General features: G+C 37.1%; 3 non-coding genes and 3 pseudogenes across 3 annotated transcripts; all 6 read right to left on the bottom strand.

Annotated features, from left to right (window-relative positions):
• Window positions 1-222: 222 nt before the first annotated feature.
• On the bottom strand, window positions 223-401 carry LOC117149875. The gene has a single exon (XR_004460583.1). It is a non-coding gene; the product is annotated as a 5.8S ribosomal RNA (ribosomal RNA).
• Window positions 402-1,090: 689 nt separating this feature from the next.
• On the bottom strand, window positions 1,091-3,085 carry LOC117149877. The gene has a single exon (XR_004460584.1). It is a non-coding gene; the product is annotated as a small subunit ribosomal RNA (ribosomal RNA).
• A 3,723-nt stretch (window positions 3,086-6,808) lies between these two features.
• LOC117149874 lies at window positions 6,809-12,321 on the bottom strand (annotated as a pseudogene).
• A 394-nt stretch (window positions 12,322-12,715) lies between these two features.
• On the bottom strand, window positions 12,716-12,894 carry LOC117149872. The gene has a single exon (XR_004460582.1). It is a non-coding gene; the product is annotated as a 5.8S ribosomal RNA (ribosomal RNA).
• Window positions 12,895-18,390: 5,496 nt separating this feature from the next.
• Window positions 18,391-26,424, bottom strand: LOC117149873 (annotated as a pseudogene).
• A 395-nt stretch (window positions 26,425-26,819) lies between these two features.
• Window positions 26,820-26,998, bottom strand: LOC117149876 (annotated as a pseudogene).
• Between the last annotated feature and the right edge of the window lie 651 nt (window positions 26,999-27,649).

Raw genomic sequence — 27,649 nt, 5'->3', positions numbered from 1 at the left:
TAATAAGAGACAATTCTAGATGAAAAATATTTCAATTTTTTATGCTAGACATTTCTCAGTATTATTTGATTGAAAAAGAAAATATTTCTCTTCGTTTTTCACATTCAAATGTGAGATAATTTTCATTTCTTTTTTAATATTATGAATAAAATCATTATTTAATCCAATAATATACCATATGCTTATAAAAAATTTATAAACAACTTAATTAGCATAGTCTTACAACCCTCAACCATATGTAGTCCAAGCAGCACTATAAAATTAATTAAAGTACATAACAGCATGGACTGCGATATGCGTTCAAAATGTCGATGTTCATGTGTCCTGCAGTTCACACGATGACGCACAGTTTGCTGCGTTCTTCATCGACCCATGAGCCGAGTGATCCACCGCTTAGAGTTTTATAATTCATTTTTATATAATATCAATATTGTTTTTATTGAAAGAAATTAAAAATACACCATTTTACTGGCATATATCAATTCCTTCAATAAAATTTATTTTTATACCTAAAAATAAATGTTGCGATATGTCTTAGTTTCATATAAGCATTATGTATCATAAAAATCTGGTTATGGTTTGCTATTTTGGGTGACACATACTGCAAAATTTATATAAAACATTAACCTGATGGATGACAGGTACAAACATTGTATATTTTAGGTTGTTGCATTAGCCAACGTATGCTCATAACATAGATGAACAATACATATTCGCAACGCGTGTATATTATGGTCCATATACACACACACTTATTTTGAATACCACATTCAAAATTATTTTAATTTTAATTCGACTTCTACTTTCAAATTTTGTTCAGTTTCTTCGATTTCCATTTTCGAGAATTTGTTTTTATAGGAAACGCCATTGTTGTAGTAGGTACTGCCACAAATACGCACAACAACATTAATAATGTTAAAGTCTTTTTATGAGGTTGCCAAGCCCCACATATAAAATAAAAGCCATCTTCATTTTATTTTGACTTTAACTTTTGATTCCGTGGAATCATTTTGTAATATTTTTTTATTTTGGTAAATTGTATTTATTTGTATTATAACAAATGTTTATTAACGATAAGGATATTATACAATAATGATCCTTCCGCAGGTTCACCTACGGAAACCTTGTTACGACTTTTACTTCCTCTAAATAATCAAGTTCGGTCAACTTTTGCGAAACAACCGTAACACGCAAGGCGTCACAGTGATCACGTCCGGAGACCTCACTAAATAATTCAATCGGTAGTAGCGACGGGCGGTGTGTACAAAGGGCAGGGACGTAATCAATGCGAGTTAATGACTCACACTTACTGGGAATTCCAAGTTCATGTGAACAGTTTCAGTTCACAATCCCAAGCATGAAAGTGGTTCAGCGGTTTACCCGGACCTCTCGGTCTAGGAAATACACGTTGATACTTTCATTGTAGCGCGCGTGCAGCCCAGGACATCTAAGGGCATCACAGACCTGTTATTGCTCAATCTCATTATTGCTAGACGCAATTTGTCCATTTAAGAAGCTAGTGTCCTTATAATGGGACAAACCAACAGGTACGGCTCCACTTACATAAACACATTCAAACACAATAAACATTTTACTGCCACCATGAATGAAGGCTACATAAGCTTCAGCACCATAATCCTGAAGATATCTATTTAATATATTTGAGTCTCGTTCGTTATCGGAATTAACCAGACAAATCACTCCACGAACTAAGAACGGCCATGCACCACCACCCATAGATTCGAGAAAGAGCTATCAATCTGTCTTACACACTTATGTTCGGACCTGGTAAGTTTTCCCGTGTTGAGTCAAATTAAGCCGCAGGCTCCACTCCTGGTGGTGCCCTTCCGTCAATTCCTTTAAGTTTCAGCTTTGCAACCATACTTCCCCCGGAGCCCAAAAGCTTTGGTTTCCCGGGAAGCGACTGAGAGAGCCATAAAAGTAGCTACACCCAATTGCTAGCTGGCATCGTTTATGGTTAGAACTAGGGCGGTATCTGATCGCCTTCGAACCTCTAACTTTCGTTCTTGATTAATGAAAACATCTTTGGCAAATGCTTTCGCTTAAGTTAGTCTTACGACGGTCCAAGAATTTCACCTCTCGCGTCGTAATACTAATGCCCCCAAACTGCTTCTATTAATCATTACCTCTTGATCTGAAAACCAATGAAAGCAGAACAGAGGTCTTATTTCATTATCCCATGCACAGAATATTCAGGCATTTGAAGCCTGCTTTAAGCACTCTAATTTGTTCAAAGTAATAGTACCGGCCCACAATAACACTCGTTTAAGAGCACTAGTGCAGGTTTTTAAATAGGAGGAACATATGAAAAAATACAAGTATTTAATCACATATAAGAACTCCACCGGTAATACGCTTACATACATAAAGGTATAGTACTAACCACAATTGTAAGTTGTACTACCCGTATGAAGCACAAGTTCAACTACGAACGTTTTAACCGCAACAACTTTAATATACGCTATTGGAGCTGGAATTACCGCGGCTGCTGGCACCAGACTTGCCCTCCAATTGGTCCTTGTTAAAGGATTTAAAGTGTACTCATTCCAATTACAGGGCCTCGGATATGAGTCCTGTATTGTTATTTTTCGTCACTACCTCCCCGAGCTGGGAGTGGGTAATTTACGCGCCTGCTGCCTTCCTTAGATGTGGTAGCCGTTTCTCAGGCTCCCTCTCCGGAATCGAACCCTGATTCCCCGTTACCCGTTGCAACCATGGTAGTCCTAGATACTACCATCAAAAGTTGATAGGGCAGACATTTGAAAGATCTGTCGTCGGTACAAGACCATACGATCTGCATGTTATCTAGAGTTCAACCAATATAACGATCTTGCGATCGCTTGGTTTTAGCCTAATAAAAGCACATGTCCCATAAGGTTCATGTTTTAATTGCATGTATTAGCTCTAGAATTACCACAGTTATCCAAGTAACTGTTAACGATCTAAGGAACCATAACTGATATAATGAGCCTTTTGCGGTTTCACTTTTAATTCGTGTGTACTTAGACATGCATGGCTTAATCTTTGAGACAAGCATATAACTACTGGCAGGATCAACCAGAATAATGTTTTTCCTTCATATTCCATTCATATATTTTGAATCGAAATAAGCAATATAATAGATATATAGATATATAGATTTTTCACTTTATATAATTCCATGATTTTTATTATATTGAATAAAATTCAATATTTCGCCTTTGGGTAAAATTTTAAATATATAAGTAAAAAAATCCATTCGATTACGGCCATTTTTATATAGCATTCGTAATCCATATTTTCATTTTTAATTTATACTTGTTTTACCAATATAACAAGAATTTCATCTAATTATTGTAATATATATATTTCTATAATTTTATCTTTTTATACATACATATTTCATTATAAAATATCATTTTATTTCCAACATACATAATTATTGTATCCACACATGTACAATTTTTGTTTAACCAATATAAATATTAAGTTAAATCATTTGCATTTTGAAGATAAATTTAAAATTTATCTCTTTTCATATATATCTCTGGTAATATATAACATAAAACCAAGCGCATATGATAATATTTCCACATTTAATATATAATTTTTATTTCTTTCATAAGAATCCATATTTGTATTATACCGTAACGATATAATAATCCAACTATACGGCAGGTAATAAATTAATATTTGCCTGCCTCCAAAAATTAACGATAATATATGGAAACGATTGTTATTCTATATATAATAGAAACTTGACTTTTGTTTCAACGATATTATCTATAAAGCGTATATTCCTATTATCCGCGGAGCCAAGTCCCGTTCTATAGAACTGAGAAACAAATTTGTACGGATAATAATATACTTTATTGTATGTAACCAATATAAACATAATCCGAAATAAATATTTCGAATAATGCGGGAGGTCGGCAACCACTGCCTACCTATAGTAGTTTTTGAACCCGCTGTCCTCAAAGCGGGTATTTTCAATTCCGTTTGCCACCCAACATACGGGCTATTCTCTTATATATTAAGAGATTATAGGAACATTTCATTTTTTTTCCATTATTCATATATAATATGATTATTTTTTCCCTTATACATATAATAATTAATCATTTTCATATGTATATTATTTAATTTACTCATATTATTGCCAAAATCATGAATACATAAGTTTTGAACAATATGAGAGGTCGGCAACCACTGCCTACCTATAGTAGTTTTTGAACCCTCTGTCGTAATTCCGGTCGTTTACACTACTATACCCTCTCACTATAATGGCTTTTCTCTATAATACTAAGAGAATGTGGGATATTTTCAGCATTTTTCCCTTATACATATAATAATTAATCATTTTCATATGTATATTATTTAATTTACTCATATTATTGCCAAAATCATATGAATACATAAGTTTTGAACAATATGAGAGGTCGGCAACCACTGCCTACCTATAGTAGTTTTTGAACCCTCTGTCGTAATTCCGGTCGTTTACACTACTATACCCTCTCACTATAATGGCTTTTCTCTATAATACTAAGAGAATGTGGGATATTTTCAGCATTTTTTCCCTTATACATATAATAATTAATCATTTTCATATGTATATTATTTAATTTACTCATATTATTGCCAAAATCATATGAATACATAAGTTTTGAACAATATGAGAGGTCGGCAACCACTGCCTACCTATAGTAGTTTTTGAACCCTCTGTCGTAATTCCGGTCGTTTACACTACTATACCCTCTCACTATAATGGCTTTTCTCTATAATACTAAGAGAATGTGGGATATTTTCAGCATTTTTTCCCTTATACATATAATAATTAATCATTTTCATATGTATATTATTTAATTTACTCATATTATTGCCAAAATCATATGAATATAAGTTTTGAACAATATGAGAGGTCGGCAACCACTGCCTACCTATAGTAGTTTTTGAACCCTCTGTCGTAATTCCGGTCGTTTACACTACTATACCCTCTCACTATAATGGCTTTTCTCTATATACTAAGAGAATGTGGGATATTTTCAGCATTTTTTCCCTTATACATATAATAATTAATAATTTTCATATGTATATTATTTAATTTACTCATATAATTGCCAAAATCATATGAATACATAAGTTTTGAACAATATGAGAGGTCGGCAACCACTGCCTACCTATAGTAGTTTTTGAACCCTCTGTCGTAATTCCGGTCGTTTACACTACTATACCCTCTCACTATAATGGCTTTTCTCTATAATACTAAGAGAATGTGGGAATATTTCAGCATTTTTTCCCCTATACATATAATAATTAATAATTTTCATATGTATATTATTTAATTTACTCATATAATTGCCAAAATCATATGAATACATAAGTTTTGAACAATATGAGAGGTCGGCAACCACTGCCTACCTATAGTAGTTTTTGAACCCTCTGTCGTAATTCCGGTCGTTTACACTACTATACCCTCTCACTATAATGGCTTTTCTCTATAATACTAAGAGAATGTGGGAATATTTCAGCATTTTTTCCCTATACATATAATAATTAATAATTTTCATATGTATATTATTTAATTTACTCATATAATTGCCAAAATCATATAAATACATAAGTTTTGAACAATATCAGAGGTCAGCAACGGTCTTTCCTCTATAATACTTCAGCATTTTTTCCCTTATACATTTATACATATAATAATTAATCATTTTCTTAATTTACTCATATTATTGCCAAAATCATATAAATACATAAGTTTTGAACAATATCAGAGGTCAGCAACGGTCTTTCCCTATAATACTAAGATAATGGAATATTTCATCATTTTTTCCTTTATACATTTATACATATAATATTTAATCATTTTATATGTATATTATTTAATTTACTCATATAATTGCCAAAATCATATAAATACATAAGTTTTGAACAATATCAGAGGTCGGCAACGGTCTTTCCTCTATAATACTAAGATAATATGGGAATATTTCAGCATTTTTTCCCTTATACATATAATAATTAATCATTTTCATATGTATATTATTTAATTTACTCGTATAATTGCCAAAATCCTATGAAGACATAAGAGAATACAATATGAGAGGTCGGCGCAACCATAATATAGTAGTTGATGACGAGGTGTTTGGCAACTTGATACAATTCTTTAAAGTCTTTATATTAATTATATGATAGGGACAATATCATATGCGTCACTAAATTGATGACGAGGTGTTTGGCAACTTGACACAATTCATTAAAGTCTTTATATTAATTATATGATAGAGACAATATCATATGCGTCACTAAATTGATGACGAGGTATTTGGCAACTTGATAATTCTTTAAAGTCTTTATATCAAAAATTATATGATAGGGACAATATCATATGCGTCACTAAATTGATGACGAGGTGTTTGGCAACTTGACACAATTCATTAAAGTCTTTATATTAATTATATGATAGGACAATATCATATGCGTCACTAAATTGATGACGAGGTATTTGGCAACTTGATAATTCTTTAAAGTCTTTATATCAAAAATTATATGATAGGGACAATATCATATGCGTCACTAAATTGATGACGATTTGGCAACTTGACACAATTCATTAAAGTCTTTATATTAATTATATGATAGGACAATATCATATGCGTCACTAAATTGATGACGAGGTATTTGGCAACTTGATATAATTCTTTAAAGTCTTTATATCAAAAATTATATGATAGGGACAATATCATATGCGTCACTAAATTGATGACGAGGTGTTTGTTTGGCTACAGGAAAAATCATTTATTTATCGAATCATCAAGCAAAGGATAAGCTTCAGTGGATCGCAGTATGGCAGCTGCTCAACCACTTACAACACCTTGCCTGTTACAAAAGTCGTTTACAATTGATTCTAGGCTTTGTCATTGTATTAAATAATGCTTTTATATGTAACTAGCGCGGCATCAGGTGATCGAAGATCCTCCTAATTTACTATGTTACAAATTACATTGGCATCACATCCATTGTCGTTTATAAAATAAATTATAAACTTTAAATGGTTTAGAAGCCATACAATGCAAATTGCCCCTTATTTATCATTGCAGTCCAGCACGGATACGACCTTAGAGGCGTTCAGGCATAATCCAACGGACGTAGCGTCATACCACTGTTCGCTCGAACAAGTATTGTGCCATTGGTCCGTACCTGCGGTTCCTCTCGTACTACGCAGGAATGCTGTCGCAACAACGTTTTGTCATTAGTAGGGTAAAACTAACCTGTCTCACGACGGTCTAAACCCAGCTCACGTTCCTTGCATGGGTGAACAATCCAACGCTTGGTGAATTTTGCTTCACAATGATAGGAAGAGCCGACATCGAAGGATCAAAAAGCGACGTCGCTATGAACGCTTGGCCGCCACAAGCCAGTTATCCCTATGGTAACTTTTCTGACACCTCTTGTTAAAAACTCTTTAAACCAAAAGGATCGATAGGCCGAGCTTTTGCTGTCCCTGTGTGTACTGAACACCGAGATCAAGTCAGCATTTGCCCTTTTGCTCTATGTGTGGTTTCTGTCCGCACTGAGCTGGCCTTGGGACCTCCGTTATTATTTGAGAGATGTACCGCCCCAGTCAAACTCCCTACCTGGCAATGTCCTTGAATTGGATCATACCTGAGTAATTGGAGTTATACCAAATTTTCAAATCAAAAATACATAAATGCATCGTTTTATTAAAGAATTTGTTTGCGATTATATAACAAACTCGTGATACTTTGATCAAGAAGCTTGCATCAAAACCCAATACCATAAGATATAATAAATATATCCGTATAATGGCTAGGAAATGATACACGTTCCATTTAATCAAGTAAGTAAGGAAACAATAAGAGTAGTGGTATTTCATTGACGATGGTCTTAGACGTTGGTAATCTTGACCCTTCCCTTTAAAAAAAGGATCTTGGCGGCTGAGAAGAGATATCGACTCTCGTCATGCGCGTCACTAATTAGATGACGAGGCATTTTTTTTTTTTTTGATCGCGGAGGTATGGAAATCTATCGAAAGATACTAGGTCTGTCAACACTTCAGTTTCCTAGCATGCACGATTCATTGCTGAACCGAAGTTCTACGATTACCATTATTTGCGATGTTTATGCCTTTATTGATGTTATGCCAAGACAGCAAGCAAATGTTTTGAACCAAACGTTTTAGCTAAGTCCAATCTCGGGAAAACCCGCTCAGGTACATGAACTGTTTAAAACAACCGAGACTGCCTCTCATAACCTGGACGCTAATGATATGACTATCATATTTGCTGAGGAGACCCTTCGCTATCAATCTTTAACGGATTGACCACTCCAGATCCCCCTCCAGTTCAGGGTGCAGAATGGAATTCAATGTCACCTGCGGCTTCGAATCTGCGACGCAATTCAGTTCGTATGTCCGGTCTGTCGTATCTATTGATTTTGCGCTGGTGCGCATCATCCATAGAGTGTCCGTCTGTCACAATTTGTATGTCGATCACATCAATGTGATTTTGTCGTAGGTCCGGTTTATTAAGGCCGGATTCGCACTGCAGACTTGGTTCAACAATGACCGCGCAGCCTCTCTCCTCAAGTCCCCGCTTGATTCGATTTACTACGCAGTTGTGTCTAGCTACGCGCCTCCCATGCGATCGGTAACATTTTTGCATTATATGGTTTGTTGTTTCGGAGCGTCACATCCTGCACGACACTGTCGTTCCAATTCGTGCCTTCCCTTGTAGTACGAGACTTCGTGGGTAGGGCATTTATCCGCAGACGAATACCGTCTATATATTCCTTTCCTGTTAGTAAACGCGTGGGTTGATTAACCCACCCGTGTTGCGGCCCAATGGCCCGCTTCACGGAGTCCGCTGCCATCTGAGAGGTACAATTTGTTCGCCCAATATTTTTCTATTGCCGGACGCGATAACAATTCATGTTGTTCTGCAAATAATCTATTCGAGGAAAGAGCTGGCTACCTCGTTTTGCGTGAGGTGAGGCCATTTAATGTTACTCAAACGTCTTAGCCTTAACATTGGAGCTACCCATCTAAGTGATGGAATTCCGAGACCTCCACTTTTTTGCGTGAATGAATGCTATCGGCACATCCAGCGGAAGATTTAGCCATCTTCGCACATAGTATCGTATTAGTTTGTCAGTTTTTCGTAGGACGCCTATCGCCACACTCCCAAGGGCTAACTTGTGATAGAGCTGTGGGATAAGGACAGTCCTTAGGGCGAACATCCTCTGTTGTGGTTTGAGGGGGGCCTTTGTCAATCTTTGTAGCTTTGGACCAATGTCCTCGGCCGGATTGCATCGAACCCTCCCAGTTGCAGTGAAGTTGATGCCTAAGTACTTCCACTCGTCCGTTCGCTTCAATGATGGAATCTCTCTTGAGCCTACGTAAAAGCTCTGTGCCTCTAGCACGGTACACTTCTGTTTCGGCTGGCCCTTAATGCCAACGGTAAAACATTTGTCGGCATTAAGTTTGAGGCCGACGAGAGATAGGTTGAAGTCCCATTCGAGTTTCAGCAAATAGTCTTTAGTAATGGCATTTCCGACTCTTTTCGCTTCCCTGGAATTGTGGCCGAAACTCTTCCCCCAGGCCCCCGGGAGTACACTTACGATTGTAAACCAACTCGCGTAAGGTCAATAATGTTGGTAAAGAGAGAGTCATAGTTACTCCCGCCGTTGACCCGCGCTTACTTGAATTTCTTCACTTTGACATTCAGAGCACTGGGCAGAAATCACATTGTGTCAACACCCGCTAGGGCCATCACAATGCTTTGTTTTAATTAGACAGTCGGATTCCCCAAGTCCGTGCCAGTTCTGAATTGATTGTTAATTGATAATCGTTATAATTGATAAGAACTAATTGGTTTAACCCAAATAGTATTCTTAAAAATTTTAGCAAGAAAGTTCCACAATTGGCTACGTAACTAAACTATCCGGGGAACAAGTAACTAACATAAATGCTAGAAACTCTATTTACCCAGAACGAGCACATAAACCATGTTATTGTTTCCCAATCAAGCCCGACTATCTCAATCTTCAGAGCCAATCCTTATCCCGAAGTTACGGATCTAATTTGCCGACTTCCCTTACCTACATTATTCTATCGACTAGAGACTCTTCACCTTGGAGACCAGCTGCGGATATTGGTACGGCCTGTTGAGAAGTTTGCGTGTCCCCACCATAAATTTTCAAGGTCCGAGGAGAAAATATCGACACAACAGTATATGTCATGCTCTTCTAGCCCATCTACCATATCTCTCTGCGAAAGACTTCCATGGTAGTACGGCTATAAAACAGAAAAGAAAACTCTTCCGATATCTCTCGACGGCTTCTTTATGGTCGTTCCTGTTGCCAGGATGAGCACGAGGCCCATATTTAATAACAAACGGATACTCAACAGGTTACGGAATTGGAACCGTATTCCCTTTCGTTCAAAATTATTCAAGTGTATTATATTCGCTTTGTTTATATAGTTAGGCATTTTTGTTTTACTTGAAAATTTTCGGCTTTCGCCTTGAACTTAGGACCGACTAACTCGTGATCAACCACTGTTCACACGAAACCCTTCTCCACTTCAGTCCTCCAAGGTCTCATTCGATTATTTGCTACTACCACCAAGATCTGTACCAATGGCAGCTCCATGCAGGCTTACGCCAAACACTTCTACGCATACCATTGTACCTTCCTACTCACTAAAGTTTCAAAATTTATATCACAAGTAATATAAATCATCTACTTTAGCGGTAATGTATAGGTATACAACTTAAGCGCCATCCATTTTAAGGGCTAGTTGCTTCGGCAGGTGAGTTGTTACACACTCCTTAGCGGATTTCGACTTCCATGATCACCGTCCTGCTGTTTTAAGCAACCAACGCCTTTCATGGTATCTGCATGAGTTGTTAATTTGGGCACCGTAACATTACGTTTGGTTCATCCCACAGCGCCAGTTCTGCTTACCAAAAGTGGCCCACTGGGCACATTATATCATAACCTTGAACTTCATATCAAGAAAGTTAAGGTTCTTACCCATTTAAAGTTTGAGAATAGGTTAAGATCGTTTCGACCCTAAGGCCTCTAATCATTCGCTTTACCAGATAAGATTATTTTATATAATATTAAAATGCACCAGCTATCCTGAGGGAAACTTCGGAAGGAACCAGCTACTAGATGGTTCGATTGGTCTTTCGCCCCTATACTCAATTCTGACAATCGATTTGCACGTCAGAACTGTTTCGGTCTTCCATCAGGGTTTCCCCTGACTTCAACCTGATCAAGTATAGTTCACCATCTTTCGGGTCACAGCATATATGCTCAAGGTACGTTCCAGTTAGAGGCATAAATAATATAAATATACATTATACATAACTATATAGAACGCCCCGGGATTGTGTTAATTAGCTATAAATAGCTAAAAAACTAATCCCATTATTAGTCAAGTTAATTACGCTATTAGGTTTACATCCCAATAACTTGCACATATGTTAGACTCCTTGGTCCGTGTTTCAAGACGGGTCCCGAAGGTATCCTGAATCTTTCGCATTGTTAATCATACAAGAGCATATAATAAACACAAAAATCAATGATAATTATGCCATTATATAATTCCGAAAAATTAACGCTCTGTAATAATATAAATCTATCAGCACTTTATCAAATTAATAACATTTATTCTGTGTTAAAATGCAAGCAATTTAATTGGATAAACTATAAGTTATATTTTATGATAAATTTGGGATATGCTAATAGATTACAATGTCCTTATATGGAAAAAATGCACATTATTCTTAATAATATTATTTAAATATTACAATTTTAATGATGAATTTTCCATAACGGATATTCAGGTTCATCGGGCTTAACCTCTAAGCAGTTTCACGTACTGTTTAACTCTCTATTCAGAGTTCTTTTCAACTTTCCCTCACGGTACTTGTTTACTATCGGTCTCATGGTTATATTTAGTTTTAGATGGAGTTTACCACCACTTAGTGCTGCACTATCAAGCAACACGACTCTTTGGAAACATCATCTAGTAATCATTAACGTTATACGGGCCTGGCACCCTCTATGGGTAAATGGCCTCATTTAAGAAGGACTTAAATCATTAATTTCTCATACTAGAATATTGACGCTCCATACACTGCATCTCACATTTGCCATATAGACAAAGTGACTTAGTGCTGAACTGTTTTCTTTTCGCTCGCCGCTACTAAGAAAATCCTTGTTAGTTTCTTTTCCTCCCCTAATTAATATGCTTAAATTCAGGGGGTAGTCCCATATGAGTTGAGGTTGTATATATAACTATTTTTTGCCATAAATTCTTTATATATAAATGATAAAACAATCAATTAAATTCGTTATAAATAGTTCCAATAGTTCTTGTAAGCAAAGTTATTTTTTATCCATTTAACGAACCAACGAAGAATAATAACAAAACCAAGATTTTTCTTTTTCCGAATCATTAATAAGAGACAATTCTAGATGAAAAAATTTCAATTTTTTATGCTAGACATTTCTCAGTATTATTTGATTGAAAAAGAAAATATTTCTCTTCGTTTTTCACATTCAAATGTGAGATAATGTTTTTCATTTCTTTTTTAATATTATGAATAAAATCATTATTTAATCCAATAATATACCATATGCTTATAAAAAATTTATAAACAACTTAATTAGCATAGTCTTACAACCCTCAACCATATGTAGTCCAAGCAGCACTATAAAATTAATTAAAGTACATAACAGCATGGACTGCGATATGCGTTCAAAATGTCGATGTTCATGTGTCCTGCAGTTCACACGATGACGCACAGTTTGCTGCGTTCTTCATCGACCCATGAGCCGAGTGATCCACCGCTTAGAGTTTTATAATTCATTTTTATATAATATCAATATTGTTTTTATTGAAAGAAATTAAAAATACACCATTTTACTGGCATATATCAATTCCTTCAATAAATTTATTTTTATACCTAAAAATAAATGTTGCGATATGTCTTAGTTTCATATAAGCATTATGTATCATAAAAATCTGGTTATGGTTTGCTATTTTGGGTGACACATACTGCAAAATTTATATAAAACATTAACCTGATGGATGACAGGTACAAACATTGTATATTTTAGGTTGTTGCATTAGCCAACGTATGCTCATAACATAGATGAACAATACATATTCGCAACGCGTGTATATTATGGTCCATATACACACACACTTATTTTGAATACCACATTCAAAATTATTTTAATTTTAATTCGACTTCTACTTTCAAATTTTGTTCAGTTTCTTCGATTTCCATTTTCGAGAATTTGTTTTTATAGGAAACGCCATTGTTGTAGTAGGTACTGCCACAAATACGCACAACAACATTAATAATGTTAAAGTCTTTTTATGAGGTTGCCAAGCCCCACATATAAAATAAAAGCCATCTTCATTTTATTTTGACTTTAACTTTTGATTCCGTGGAATCATTTTGTAATATTTTTATTTTGGTAAATTGTATTTATTTGTATTATAACAAATGTTTATTAACGATAAGGATATTATACAATAATGATCCTTCCGCAGGTTCACCTACGGAAACCTTGTTACGACTTTACTTCCTCTAAATAATCAAGTTCGGTCAACTTTTGCGAAACAACCGTAACACGCAAGGCGTCACAGTGATCACGTCCGGAGACCTCACTAAATAATTCAATCGGTAGTAGCGACGGGCGGTGTGTACAAAGGGCAGGACGTAATCCATGCGAGTTAATGACTCACACTTACTGGGAATTCCAAGTTCATGTGAACAGTTTCAGTTCACAATCCCAAGCATGAAAGTGGTTCAGCGGTTTACCCCGGACCTCTCGGTCTAGGAAATACACGTTGATACTTTCATTGGTAGCGCGCGTGCAGCCCAGGACATCTAAGGGCATCACAGACCTGTTATTGCTCAATCTCATTATTGCTAGACGCAATTTGTCCATTTAAGAAGCTAGTGTCCTTATAATGGACAAACCAACAGGTACGGGCTCCACTTACATAAACACATTCAAACACAATAAACATTTTACTGCCACCATGAATGAAGGCTACATAAGCTTCAGCACCATAATCCTGAAGATATCTATTTAATATATTTGAGTCTCGTTCGTTATCGGAATTAACCAGACAAATCACTCCACGAACTAAGAACGGCCATGCACCACCACCCATAGATTCGAGAAAAGAGCTATCAATCTGTCTTACACACTTATGTTCGGACCTGGTAAGTTTTCCCGTGTTGAGTCAAATTAAGCCCGCAGGCTCCACTCCTGGTGGTGCCCTTCCGTCAATTCCCTTTAAGTTTCAGCTTTTGCAACCATACTTCCCCGGAGCCCAAAAGCTTTGGTTTCCCGGGAAGCGACTGAGAGAGCCATAAAGTAGCTACACCCAATTGCTAGCTGGCATCGTTTATGGTTAGAACTAGGGCGGTATCTGATCGCCTTCGAACCTCTAACTTTCGTTCTTGATTAATGAAAACATCTTTGGCAAATGCTTTCGCTTAAGTTAGTCTTACGACGGTCCCAAGAATTTCACCTCTCGCGTCGTAATACTAATGCCCCCAAACTGCTTCTATTAATCATTACCTCTTGATCTGAAAACCAATGAAAGCAGAACAGAGGTCTTATTTCATTATCCCATGCACAGAATATTCAGGCATTTGAAGCCTGCTTTAAGCACTCTAATTTGTTCAAAAGTAATAGTACCGGCCCACAATAACACTCGTTTAGAGCACTAGTGCAGGTTTTTAAATAGGAGGAAACATATGAAAAAATACAAGTATTTAATCACATATAAGAACTCCACCGGTAATACGCTTACATACATAAAGGTATAGTACTAACCACAATTGTAAGTTGTACTACCCGTATGAAGCACAAGTTCAACTACGAACGTTTTAACCGCAACAACTTAATATACGCTATTGGAGCTGGAATTACCGCGGCTGCTGGCACCAGACTTGCCCTCCAATTGGTCCTTGTTAAAGGATTTAAAGTGTACTCATTCCAATTACAGGGCCCTCGGATATGAGTCCTGTATTGTTATTTTTCGTCACTACCTCCCCGAGCTGGGAGTGGTAATTTACGCGCCTGCTGCCTTCCTTAGATGTGGTAGCCGTTTCTCAGGCTCCCTCTCCGGAATCGAACCCTGATTCCCCGTTACCCGTTGCAACCATGGTAGTCCTAGATACTACCATCAAAAGTTATAGGGCAGACATTTGAAAGATCTGTCGTCGGTACAAGACCATACGATCTGCATGTTATCTAGAGTTCAACCAATATAACGATCTTGCGATCGCTTGGTTTTAGCCTAATAAAAGCACATGTCCCATAAGGTTCATGTTTTAATTGCATGTATTAGCTCTAGAATTACCACAGTTATCCAAGTAATGTTAACGATCTAAGGAACCATAACTGATATAATGAGCCTTTTGCGGTTTCACTTTTAATTCGTGTGTACTTAGACATGCATGGCTTAATCTTTGAGACAAGCATATAACTACTGGCAGGATCAACCAGAATAATGTTTTTCCTTCATATTCCATTCATATATTTTGAATCGAAATAAGCAATATAATAGATATATAGATATATAGATTTTTCACTTTATATAATTCCATGATTTTTATTATATTGAATAAAATTCAATATTTCGCCTTTGGGTAAAATTTTAAATATATAAGTAAAAAAATCCATTCGATTACGGCCATTTTTATATAGCATTCGTAATCCATATTTTCATTTTTAATTTATACTTGTTTTACCAATATAACAAGAATTTCATCTAATTATTGTAATATATATATTTCTATAATTTTATCTTTTTATACATACATATTTCATTATAAAATATCATTTTATTTCCAACATACATAATTATTGTATCCACACATGTACAATTTTTGTTTAACCAATATAAATATTAAGTTAAATCATTTGCATTTTGAAGATAAATTTAAATTTATCTCTTTTCATTATATCTCTGGTAATATATAACATAAAACCAAGCGCATATGATAATATTTCCACATTTAATATATAATTTTATATTTCTTTCATAAGAATCCATATTTGTATTATACCGTAAACGATATAATAATCCAACTATACGGCAGGTAATAAATTAATATTTGCCTGCCTCCAAAAATTACGATAATATATGGAAACGATTTGTTATTCTATATATAATAGAAACTTGACTTTTGTTTCCAACGATATTATCTATAAAGCGTATATTCCTATTATCCGCGAGCCAAGTCCCGTGTTCTATAGAACTGAGAAACAAATTTGTACGGATAATAATATACTTTATTGTATGTAACCAATATAAACATAATCCGAAATAAATATTTCGAATAATGCGGGAGGTCGGCAACCACTGCCTACCTATAGTAGTTTTGAACCCGCTGTCCTCAAAGCGGGTATTTTCAATTCCGTTTGCCACCCAACATACGGGCTATTCTCTTATATATTAAGAGATTATAGGAACATTTCATTTTTTTTCCATTATTCATATATAATATGATTATTTTTCCCTTATACATATAATAATTAATCATTTTCATATGTATATTATTTAATTACTCATATTATGCCAAAATCATATGAATACCATAAGTTTTGAACAATATGAGAGGTCGGCAACCACTGCCTACCTATAGTAGTTTTTGAACCCTCTGTCGTAATTCCGGTCGTTTACACTACTATACCCTCTCACTATAATGGCTTTTCTCTATAATACTAAGAGAATGTGGGATATTTTCAGCATTTTTTCCCTTATACATATAATAATTAATCATTTTCATATGTATATTATTTAATTTACTCATATTATTGCCAAAATCATATGAATACATAAGTTTTGAACAATATGAGAGGTCGGCAACCACTGCCTACCTATAGTAGTTTTTGAACCCTCTGTCGTAATTCCGGTCGTTTACACTACTATACCCTCTCACTATAATGGCTTTTCTCTATAATACTAAGAGAATGTGGGAATATTTCAGCATTTTTTCCCCTATACATATAATAATTAATAATTTTCATATGTATATTATTTAATTTACTCATATAATTGCCAAAATCATATAAATACATAAGTTTTGAACAATATCAGAGGTCAGCAACGGTCTTTCCTCTATAATACTAAGATAATATGGGAATATTTTCAGCATTTTTTCCCTTATACATTTATACATATAATAATTAATCATTTTCATATGTATATTATTTAATTTACTCATATTATTGCCAAAATCATATAAATACATAAGTTTTGAACAATATCAGAGGTCAGCAACGGTCTTTCCTCTATAATACTAAGATAATGTGGGAATATTTCATCATTTTTTCCTTTATACATTTATACATATAATATTTAATCATTTTATATGTATATTATTTAATTTACTCATATAATTGCCAAAATCATATAAATACATAAGTTTTTGAACAATATCAGAGGTCGGCAACGGTCTTTCCTCTATAATACTAAGATAATATGGGAATATTTCAGCATTTTTTCCCTTATACATATAATAATTAATCATTTTCATATGTATATTATTTAATTTACTCGTATAATTGCCAAAATCCTATGAAGACATAAGAGAATACAATATGAGAGGTCGGCGCAACCATAATATAGTAGTTGATGACGAGGTGTTTGGCAACTTGATACAATTCTTTAAAAAGTCTTTATATTAATTATATGATAGGGACAATATCATATGCGTCACTAAATTGATGACGAGGTGTTTGGCAACGTGACACAAATCATTAAGTCTTTATATTAATTATATGATAGAGACAATATCATATGCGTCACTAAATTGATGACGAGGTATTTGGCAACTTGATAGAATTCTTTAAAGTCTTTATATCAAAAATTATATGATAGGGACAATATCATATGCGTCACTAAATTGATGACGAGGTGTTTGGCAACGTGACACAAATCATTAAAGTCTTTATATTAATTATATGATAGAGACAATATCATATGCGTCACTAAATTGATGACGAGGTATTTGGCAACTTGATAGAATTCTTTAAAGTCTTTATATCAAAAATTATATGATAGGGACAATATCATATGCGTCACTAAATTGATGACGAGGTGTTTGGCAACTTGACACAATTCATTAAAGTCTTTATATTAATTATATGATAGAGACAATATCATATGCGTCACTAAATTGATGACGAGGTATTTGGCAACTTGATATAATTCTTTAAAGTCTTTATATCAAATATTATATGATAGGGACAATATCATATGCGTCACTAAATTGATGACGAGGTGTTTGTTTGGCTACAGGAAAAATCATTTATTTATCGAATCATCAAGCAAAGGATAAGCTTCAGTGGATCGCAGTATGGCAGCTGCTCAACCACTTACAACACCTTGCCTGTTACAAAAGTCGTTTACAATTGATTCTAGGCTTTGTCATTGTATTAAATAATGCTTTTATATGTAACTAGCGCGGCATCAGGTGATCGAAGATCCTCCTAATTTACTATGTTACAAATTACATTGGCATCACATCCATTGTCGTTTATAAAATAAATTATAAACTTTAAATGGTTTAGAAGCCATACAATGCAAATTGCCCCTTATTTATCATTGCAGTCCAGCACGGATACGACCTTAGAGGCGTTCAGGCATAATCCAACGGACGTAGCGTCATACCACTGTTCGCTCGAACAAGTATTGTGCCATTGGTCCGTACCTGCGGTTCCTCTCGTACTACGCAGGAATGCTGTCGCAACAACGTTTTGTCATTAGTAGGGTAAAACTAACCTGTCTCACGACGGTCTAAACCCAGCTCACGTTCCCTTGCATGGGTGAACAATCCAACGCTTGGTGAATTTTGCTTCACAATGATAGGAAGAGCCGACATCGAAGGATCAAAAAGCGACGTCGCTATGAACGCTTGGCCGCCACAAGCCAGTTATCCCTATGGTAACTTTTCTGACACCTCTTGTTAAAAACTCTTTAAACCAAAAGGATCGATAGGCCGAGCTTTTGCTGTCCCTGTGTGTACTGAACACCGAGATCAAGTCAGCATTTGCCCTTTTGCTCTATGTGTGGTTTCTGTCCGCACTGAGCTGGCCTTGGGACACCTCCGTTATTATTTGAGAGATGTACCGCCCCAGTCAAACTCCCTACCTGGCAATGTCCTTGAATTGGATCATACCTGAGTAATTGGAGTTATACCAAATTTTCAAATCAAAAATACATAAATGCATCGTTTTATTAAAGAATTTGTTTGCGATTATATAACAAACTCGTGATACTTTGATCAAGAAGCTTGCATCAAAACCCAATACCATAAGATATAATAAATATATCCGTATAATGGCTAGGAAATGATACACGTTCCATTTAATCAAGTAAGTAAGGAAACAATAAGAGTAGTGGTATTTCATTGACGATACCAAACCGAGGTCTAATATCTCCCACTTATTCTACACCTCTTATGTCTCCTTACACTGCCAGATTAGAGTCAAGCTCAAAAGGGTCTTCTTTCCCCGCTAATTATTCCAAGCCCGTTCCCTTGGCTGTGGTTTCGCTAGATAGTAGATAGGGACAACGACGACGACGACTTTTCAGATCTCTCCGAACTTGTTTTACGTGGCGTGTTCCACACTGAAGGGATTACAACCACGACACCCTGAACACCCACAAGTGGTGCATGTATCAACATGGTGTATGTGTCTGGATACGCCAGACAAGCGTCCCGGACTAGAAGCTATAGCTATGTACATAGCGACCACCCCGGTAGCAATTCGAGTACTTGCTTGCCGGGCATGCACTCCCCCTTGCTGAGGTGCGAGATCTACCTAAAATCTCTACTGATCTCTGGGTCACAGCACCCGAGTTTTGCGCAACTAGCACCGTAACTCAAACGTCGAACACGAAGGCTCTACCCGCGATATGGGTACCAACCACAGCCACCACGATACTCCCACCATGGGGCCTACCTCAATGTGCAGTCTTGGATAGCTGCACAACCCGTGGTACCGAAAGAGAGGCTCGGTGGGCCTCCTCCTTTTGCTCCGACAAGCAGGGTTAGAGGGACCTATGGCTATATTAGTAGGAATCTCGTTAATCCATTCATGCGCGTCACTAATTAGATGACGAGGCATTTGGCTATTTTTTTTTTTTTTTTGATCGCGGAGGTATGGAAATCTATCGAAAGATACTAGGTCTGTCAACACTTCAGTTTCCTAGCATGCACGATTCATTGCTGAACCGAAGTTCCGCAACGCCTACGTACTAAAACCATCCTCATAGCCATTTATATATTACCATTATTTGCGATGTTTATGCCTTTATTGATGTTATGCCAAGACAGCAAGCAAATGTTTTGAACCAAACGTTTTAGCTAAGTCCAATCTCGGGAAAACCCGCTCAGGTACATGAACTGTTTAAAACAACCGAGACTGCCTCTCATAACCTGGACGCTAATGATATGACTATCATATTTGCTGAGGAGACCCTTCGCTATCAATCTTTTAACGGATTGACCACTCCAGATCCCCCTCCAGTTCAGGGTGGCAGAATGGAATTCAATGTCACCTGCGGCTTCGAATCTGCGACGCAATTCAGTTCGTATGTCCGGTCTGTCGTATCTATTGATTTTGCGCTGGTGCGCATCATCCATAGAGTGTCCGTCTGTCACAATTTGTATGTCGATCACATCAATGTGATTTTGTCGTAGTGCCACCAGGTCCGGTTTATTAAGGCCGGATTCGCACTGCAGACTTGGTTCAACAATGACCGCGCAGCCTCTCTCCTCAAGTCCCCGCTTGATTCGATTTACTACGCAGTTGTGTCTAGCTACGCGCCTCCCATGCGATCGGTAACATTTTTGCATTATATGGTTTGTTGTTTCGGGAGCGTCACATCCTGCACGACACTGTCGTTCCAATTCGTGCCTTCCCCTTGTAGTACGAGACTTCGTGGGTAGGGCATTTATCCGCAGACGAATACCGTCTATATATTCCTTTCCTGTTAGTAAACGCGTGGGTTGATTAACCCACCCGTGTTGCGGTCCCCAATGGCCCGCTTCACGGAGTCCGCTGCCATCAACTGAGAGGTACAATTTGTTCGCCCAATATTTTTCTATTGCCGGACGCGATAACAATTCATGTTGTTCTGCAAATAATCTATCTCGGGCCCGTTGTTTTTCGGCTTCGAGGAAAGAGCTGGCTACCTCGTTTTGCGTGAGGTGAGGCCATTTAATATTACTCAAACGTCTTAGCCTTAACATTGGAGCTACCCATCTAAGTGATGGAATTCCGAGACCTCCACTTTTTGGGGGTGCGTGAATGAATGCTATCGGCACATCCAGCGGAAGATTTAGCCATCTTCGCACATAGTATCGTATTAGTTTGTCAGTTTTTCGTAGGACGCCTATCGCCACACTCCCAAGGGCTAACTTGTGATAGAGCTGTGGGATAAGGACAGTCCTTAGGGCGAACATCCTCTGTTGTGGTTTGAGGGGGGCCTTTGTCAATCTTTGTAGCTTTGGACCAATGTCCTCGGCCGGATTGCATCGAACCCTCCCAGTTGCAGTGAAGTTGATGCCTAAGTACTTCCACTCGTCCGTTCGCTTCAATGATGGAATCTCTCTTGAGCCTACGTAAAAGCTCTGTGCCTCTAGCACGGTACACTTCTGTTTCGGCTGGCCCTTAATGCCAACGGTAAAACATTTGTCGGCATTAAGTTTGAGGCCGACGAGAGATAGAAAATCCAACGTTCTGTCCAACAATACTTGAAGTCCCATTCGAGTTTCAGCAAATAGTACCAAATCATCTGCAAACGCGGCCGCGTTAGTAATGGCATTTCCGACTCTAGCACCAATTTCGCTGGGTAGGTTTCTAAGTAACCTGTCCATTACCAAGTTAAATAGAATAGGAGACAAAGGGTCACCCTGCTTCACTCCTCTAGCAGGGACGAATTCCTCTGAACTCCAACCGTCCCCATTGAGACTGGTACCGCCACCCTCGTACGTATTCTGTACGTAGTCAACGAAGCCCTTTGGCGCACCATAAGCACGTAAGGTGTCATATATAGATGCATGCGATAGAGAATCGAATGCCTTGCTTACATCTAAATTTGCGATGTAGCAAGATCTAAAGTGCTTATGGCTATGCCTCAAGACTAAGTCAACTATCGTCGCATTATCGGCACATCCGTCGGTAGGTAAGAAGCCCCGCTGGCGCGGGTCCCAATTGATTGATGAGTTCAACCGGGTTGCCAATATTGCATTTAGCTGTCTTACCAGGACTGAAGGCACCGATATTGGACGAAAGTCTTGCGGTCGCTTCGCCGTCACCGTCTTCGGGATGAAGACAGTTCTGGCCAGTCGGATAGAGTGTGGTAGATTGCCGCACCATAGAATTAGGTTCATTATTCGTAGCATAATACCTGACGGCACCTCCCTGGCTGTTTTTGGAGTTATCCCGTCAGGCCCCGGAGATGAAGATAATGAGATTCTTGATGCCCTAAGGTCATGCTCCGTAATAGCAGACCAAACCCTCTCAAGCGAGTGATCCATTTGTATCACTTCTCCACTGCAAGAGCTTGGGCTAGGCTGAGTCATTACTTCTCTCCAGTAGGGAACCATTACTTCTTGGCTTGGCATTACCGACTCATCAGTTCCATTTAGCAAGGACTTAATGCATCTTCCTTTATGCTTATCCCAGTTACGCTGGGTGACAGCATATTGCTGCCTTCTGCTTTCTCTCCTATTTCGAGGTCTCCGAGGAGGTCTCGTCAGCGTGTGTCGTACACCCTGTGCCGGAAAAATTCCTAGGAGATATAGCGATAAGCATTGGAGAGTGGTTTCCTTTCCCTCGAGCTCTGCCCTGTCAATGATCGTTTGTAGCTCTTGGGCTCTCCATTTGAATGGCATTCTACGGGGCTATACCCACGCAGTGTCCGCAAAATTTCCCTGTTCGACTGTTCGAAGGGAGTGATTGGAGTTGTTTCTGATGTTGTTACTTGGTGGTTTTGCTCACTTCTACTAGGGCGGCGCCTTATGGTTAGATTAGCAACTTCCGGGACGCGAGCTGATTGCCCTCTTATCTGCTCTATTTTCTCCTTATAATCGCCCCTCTGTCTTAGCTTTTTGATGCTTCGACGCTGCGGTTTGCAAAATACACCGCTAGTTGCTTGTTTATGTGTTTATGTCCATTTGCTGTGAGCTCAACCTCCTTTCTCGCCATCATCCACTTCTCTTCCTCACTCCACCTTGCCTTTATCTCGACACGTCGACGTTCTTCATCAAGTTCGTCTGGGTGCCGAGATCGCATGTGAACACCGAGTCCTCTCTTGCTGTTAAAGGACCGGCCACATACTGTGCAGGGAACCCTAGATAGAGTAGCCGCTGCGTTTGGTTCATATTGGTCCTCCGGAAGGTGTCCAGGAGGGTCGGGTCGTCATCAGATTGTGTAAATTCATCCGAGGCTCGTTATTTCTATTTGTAGTTCCAATATGAATAAATTTCCTCTGGGAACCAACCCATCGGAAAAGTTTTGCCGCTCAAATTAGCTGCTAAACAAGTTTAGCATTACCGGGGACCACCACGAGGAGGTTTTGAGTCGACTTGAGTAAAGGAGAGACTTGTGAGTTACAGAGTAAAATTCCCCTTCCGCACACCATATGATATGACTTACGAATTACAGAAAATACTCCCCTCTGCTCGCAATTACCCCAGATCCCCTTAGAGAGTCATAGTTACTCCCGCCGTTGACCCGCGCTTACTTGAATTTCTTCACTTTGACATTCAGAGCACTGGGCAGAAATCACATTGTGTCAACACCCGCTAGGGCCATCACAATGCTTTGTTTTAATTAGACAGTCGGATTCCCAAGTCCGTGCCAGTTCTGAATTGATTGTTAATTGATAATCGTTATAATTGATAAGAACTAATTGGTTTAACCCAAATAGTATTCTTAAAATTTTAGCAAGAAAGTTCCACAATTGGCTACGTAACTAAACTATCCGGGAACAAGTAACTAACATAAATGCTAGAAACTCTATTTACCCAGAACGAGCACATAAACCATGTTATTGTTTCCCAATCAAGCCCGACTATCTCAATCTTCAGAGCCAATCCTTATCCCGAAGTTACGGATCTAATTTGCCGACTTCCCTTACCTACATTATTCTATCGACTAGAGACTCTTCACCTTGGAGACCAGCTGCGGATATTGGTACGGCCTGTTGAGAAGTTTGCGTGTCCCCACCATAAATTTTCAAGGTCCGAGGAGAAAATATCGACACAACAGTATATGTCATGCTCTTCTAGCCCATCTACCATATCTCTCTGCGAAAGACTTCCATGGTAGTACGGCTATAAAACAGAAAAGAAAACTCTTCCGATATCTCTCGACGGCTTCTTTATGGTCGTTCCTGTTGCCAGGATGAGCACGAGGCCCATATTTAATAACAAACGGATACTCAACAGGTTACGGAATTGGAACCGTATTCCCTTTCGTTCAAAATTATTCAAGTGTATTATATTCGCTTTGTTTATATAGTTAGGCATTTTTGTTTTACTTGAAAATTTTCGGCTTTCGCCTTGAACTTAGGACCGACTAACTCGTGATCAACCACTGTTCACACGAAACCCTTCTCCACTTCAGTCTCCAAGGTCTCATTCGATTATTTGCTACTACCACCAAGATCTGTACCAATGGCAGCTCCATGCAGGCTTACGCCAAACACTTCTACGCATACCATTGTACCTTCCTACTCACTAAAGTTTCAAAATTTATATCACAAGTAATATAAATCATCTACTTTAGCGGTAATGTATAGGTATACAACTTAAGCGCCATCCATTTTAAGGGCTAGTTGCTTCGGCAGGTGAGTTGTTACACACTCCTTAGCGGATTTCGACTTCCATGATCACCGTCCTGCTGTTTTAAGCAACCAACGCCTTTCATGGTATCTGCATGAGTTGTTAATTTGGGCACCGTAACATTACGTTTGGTTCATCCCACAGCGCCAGTTCTGCTTACCAAAAGTGGCCCACTGGGCACATTATATCATAACTTGAACTTCATATCAAGAAAGTTAAGGTTCTTACCCATTTAAAGTTTGAGAATAGGTTAAGATCGTTTCGACCCTAAGGCCTCTAATCATTCGCTTTACCAGATAAGATTATTTTATATAATATTAAAATGCACCAGCTATCCTGAGGGAAACTTCGGAAGGAACCAGCTACTAGATGGTTCGATTGGTCTTTCGCCCCTATACTCAATTCTGACAATCGATTTGCACGTCAGAACTGTTTCGGTCTTCCATCAGGGTTTCCCCTGACTTCAACCTGATCAAGTATAGTTCACCATCTTTCGGGTCACAGCATATATGCTCAAGGTACGTTCCAGTTAGAGGCATAAATAATATAAATATACATTATACATAATATATAGAACGCCCCGGGATTGTGTTAATTAGCTATAAATAGCTAAAAAACTAATCCCATTATTAGTCAAGTTAATTACGCTATTAGGTTTACATCCCAATAACTTGCACATATGTTAGACTCCTTGGTCCGTGTTTCAAGACGGGTCCCGAAGGTATCCTGAATCTTTCGCATTGTTAATCATACAAGAGCATATAATAAACACAAAATCAATGATAATTATGCCATTATATAATTCCGAAAAATTAACGCTCTGTAATAATATAAATCTATCAGCACTTTATCAAATTAATAACATTTATTCTGTGTTAAAATGCAAGCAATTTAATTGGAATAAACTATAAGTTATATTTTATGATAAATTTGGGATATGCTAATAGATTACAATGTCCTTATATGGAAAAAATGCACATTATTCTTAATAATATTATTTAAATATTACAATTTTAATGATGAATTTTCCATAACGGATATTCAGGTTCATCGGGCTTAACCCTCTAAGCAGTTTCACGTACTGTTTAACTCTCTATTCAGAGTTCTTTTCAACTTTCCCTCACGGTACTTGTTTACTATCGGTCTCATGGTTATATTTAGTTTTAGATGGAGTTTACCACCCACTTAGTGCTGCACTATCAAGCAACACGACTCTTTGGAAACATCATCTAGTAATCATTAACGTTATACGGGCCTGGCACCCTCTATGGGTAAATGGCCTCATTTAAGAAGGACTTAAATCATTAATTTCTCATACTAGAATATTGACGCTCCATACACTGCATCTCACATTTGCCATATAGACAAAGTGACTTAGTGCTGAACTGTTTTCTTTTCGCTCGCCCGATACTAAGAAAATCCTTGTTAGTTTCTTTTCCTCCCCTAATTAATATGCTTAAATCAGGGGGTAGTCCCATATGAGTTGAGGTTGTATATATAACTATATTTTGCCATAAATTCTTTATATATAAATGATAAAACAATCAATTAAATTCGTTATAAATAGTTCCAATAGTTCTTGTAAGCAAAGTTATTTTTTATCCATTTAACGAACCAACGAAGAATAATAACAAAACCAAGATTTTTTCTTTTTCCGAATCATTAATAAGAGACAATTCTAGATGAAAAATTTTCAATTTTTTATGCTAGACATTTCTCAGTAATATTTGATTGAAAAAGAAAATATTTCTCTTCGTTTTTCACATTCAAATGTGAGATAATGTTTTTCATTTCTTTTTAATATTATGAATAAAATCATTATTTAATCCAATAATATACCATATGCTTATAAAAAATTTATAAACAACTTAATTAGCATAGCTCTTACAACCCTCAACCATATGTAGTCCAAGCAGCACTATAAAATTAATTAAAGTACATAACAGCATGGACTGCGATAGTGCGTTCAAAATGTGATGTTCATGTGTCCTGCAGTTCACACGATGACGCACAGTTTGCTGCGTTCTTCATCGACCCATGAGCCGAGTGATCCACCGCTTAGAGTTTTTATAATTCATTTTTATATAATATCAATATTGTTTTTATTGAAAGAAATTAAAAATACACCATTTTACTGGCATATATCAATTCCTTCAATAAATTTATTTTTATACCTAAAAATAAATGTTGCGATATGTCTTAGTTTCATATAAGCATTATGTATCATAAAAATCTGGTTATGGTTTGCTATTTTGGGTGACACATACTGCAAAATTTATATAAAACATTAACCTGATGGATGACAGGTACAAACATTGTATATTTTAGGTTGTTGCATTAGCCAACGTATGCTCATAACATAGATGAACAATACATATTCGCAACGCGTGTATATTATGGTCCATATACACACACACTTATTTTGAATACCACATTCAAAATTATTTTAATTTTAATTCGACTTCTACTTTCAAATTTTGTTCAGTTTCTTCGATTTCCATTTTCGAGAATTTGTTTTTATAGGAAACGCCATTGTTGTAGTAGGTACTGCCACAAATACGCACAACAACATTAATAATGTTAAAGTCTTTTTATGAGGTTGCCAAGCCCCACATATAAAATAAAAGCCATCTTCATTTTATTTTGACTTTAACTTTTGATTCCGTGGAATCATTTTGTAATATTTTTATTTTGGTAAATTGTATTTATTTGTATTA

Source organism: Drosophila mauritiana, unplaced genomic scaffold, assembly GCF_004382145.1.
Source record: "Drosophila mauritiana strain mau12 unplaced genomic scaffold, ASM438214v1 U_47, whole genome shotgun sequence".
NCBI lineage: Eukaryota > Metazoa > Arthropoda > Insecta > Diptera > Drosophilidae > Drosophila > Drosophila mauritiana.
This window is presented reverse-complemented; position numbering and strand designations above follow the sequence as displayed.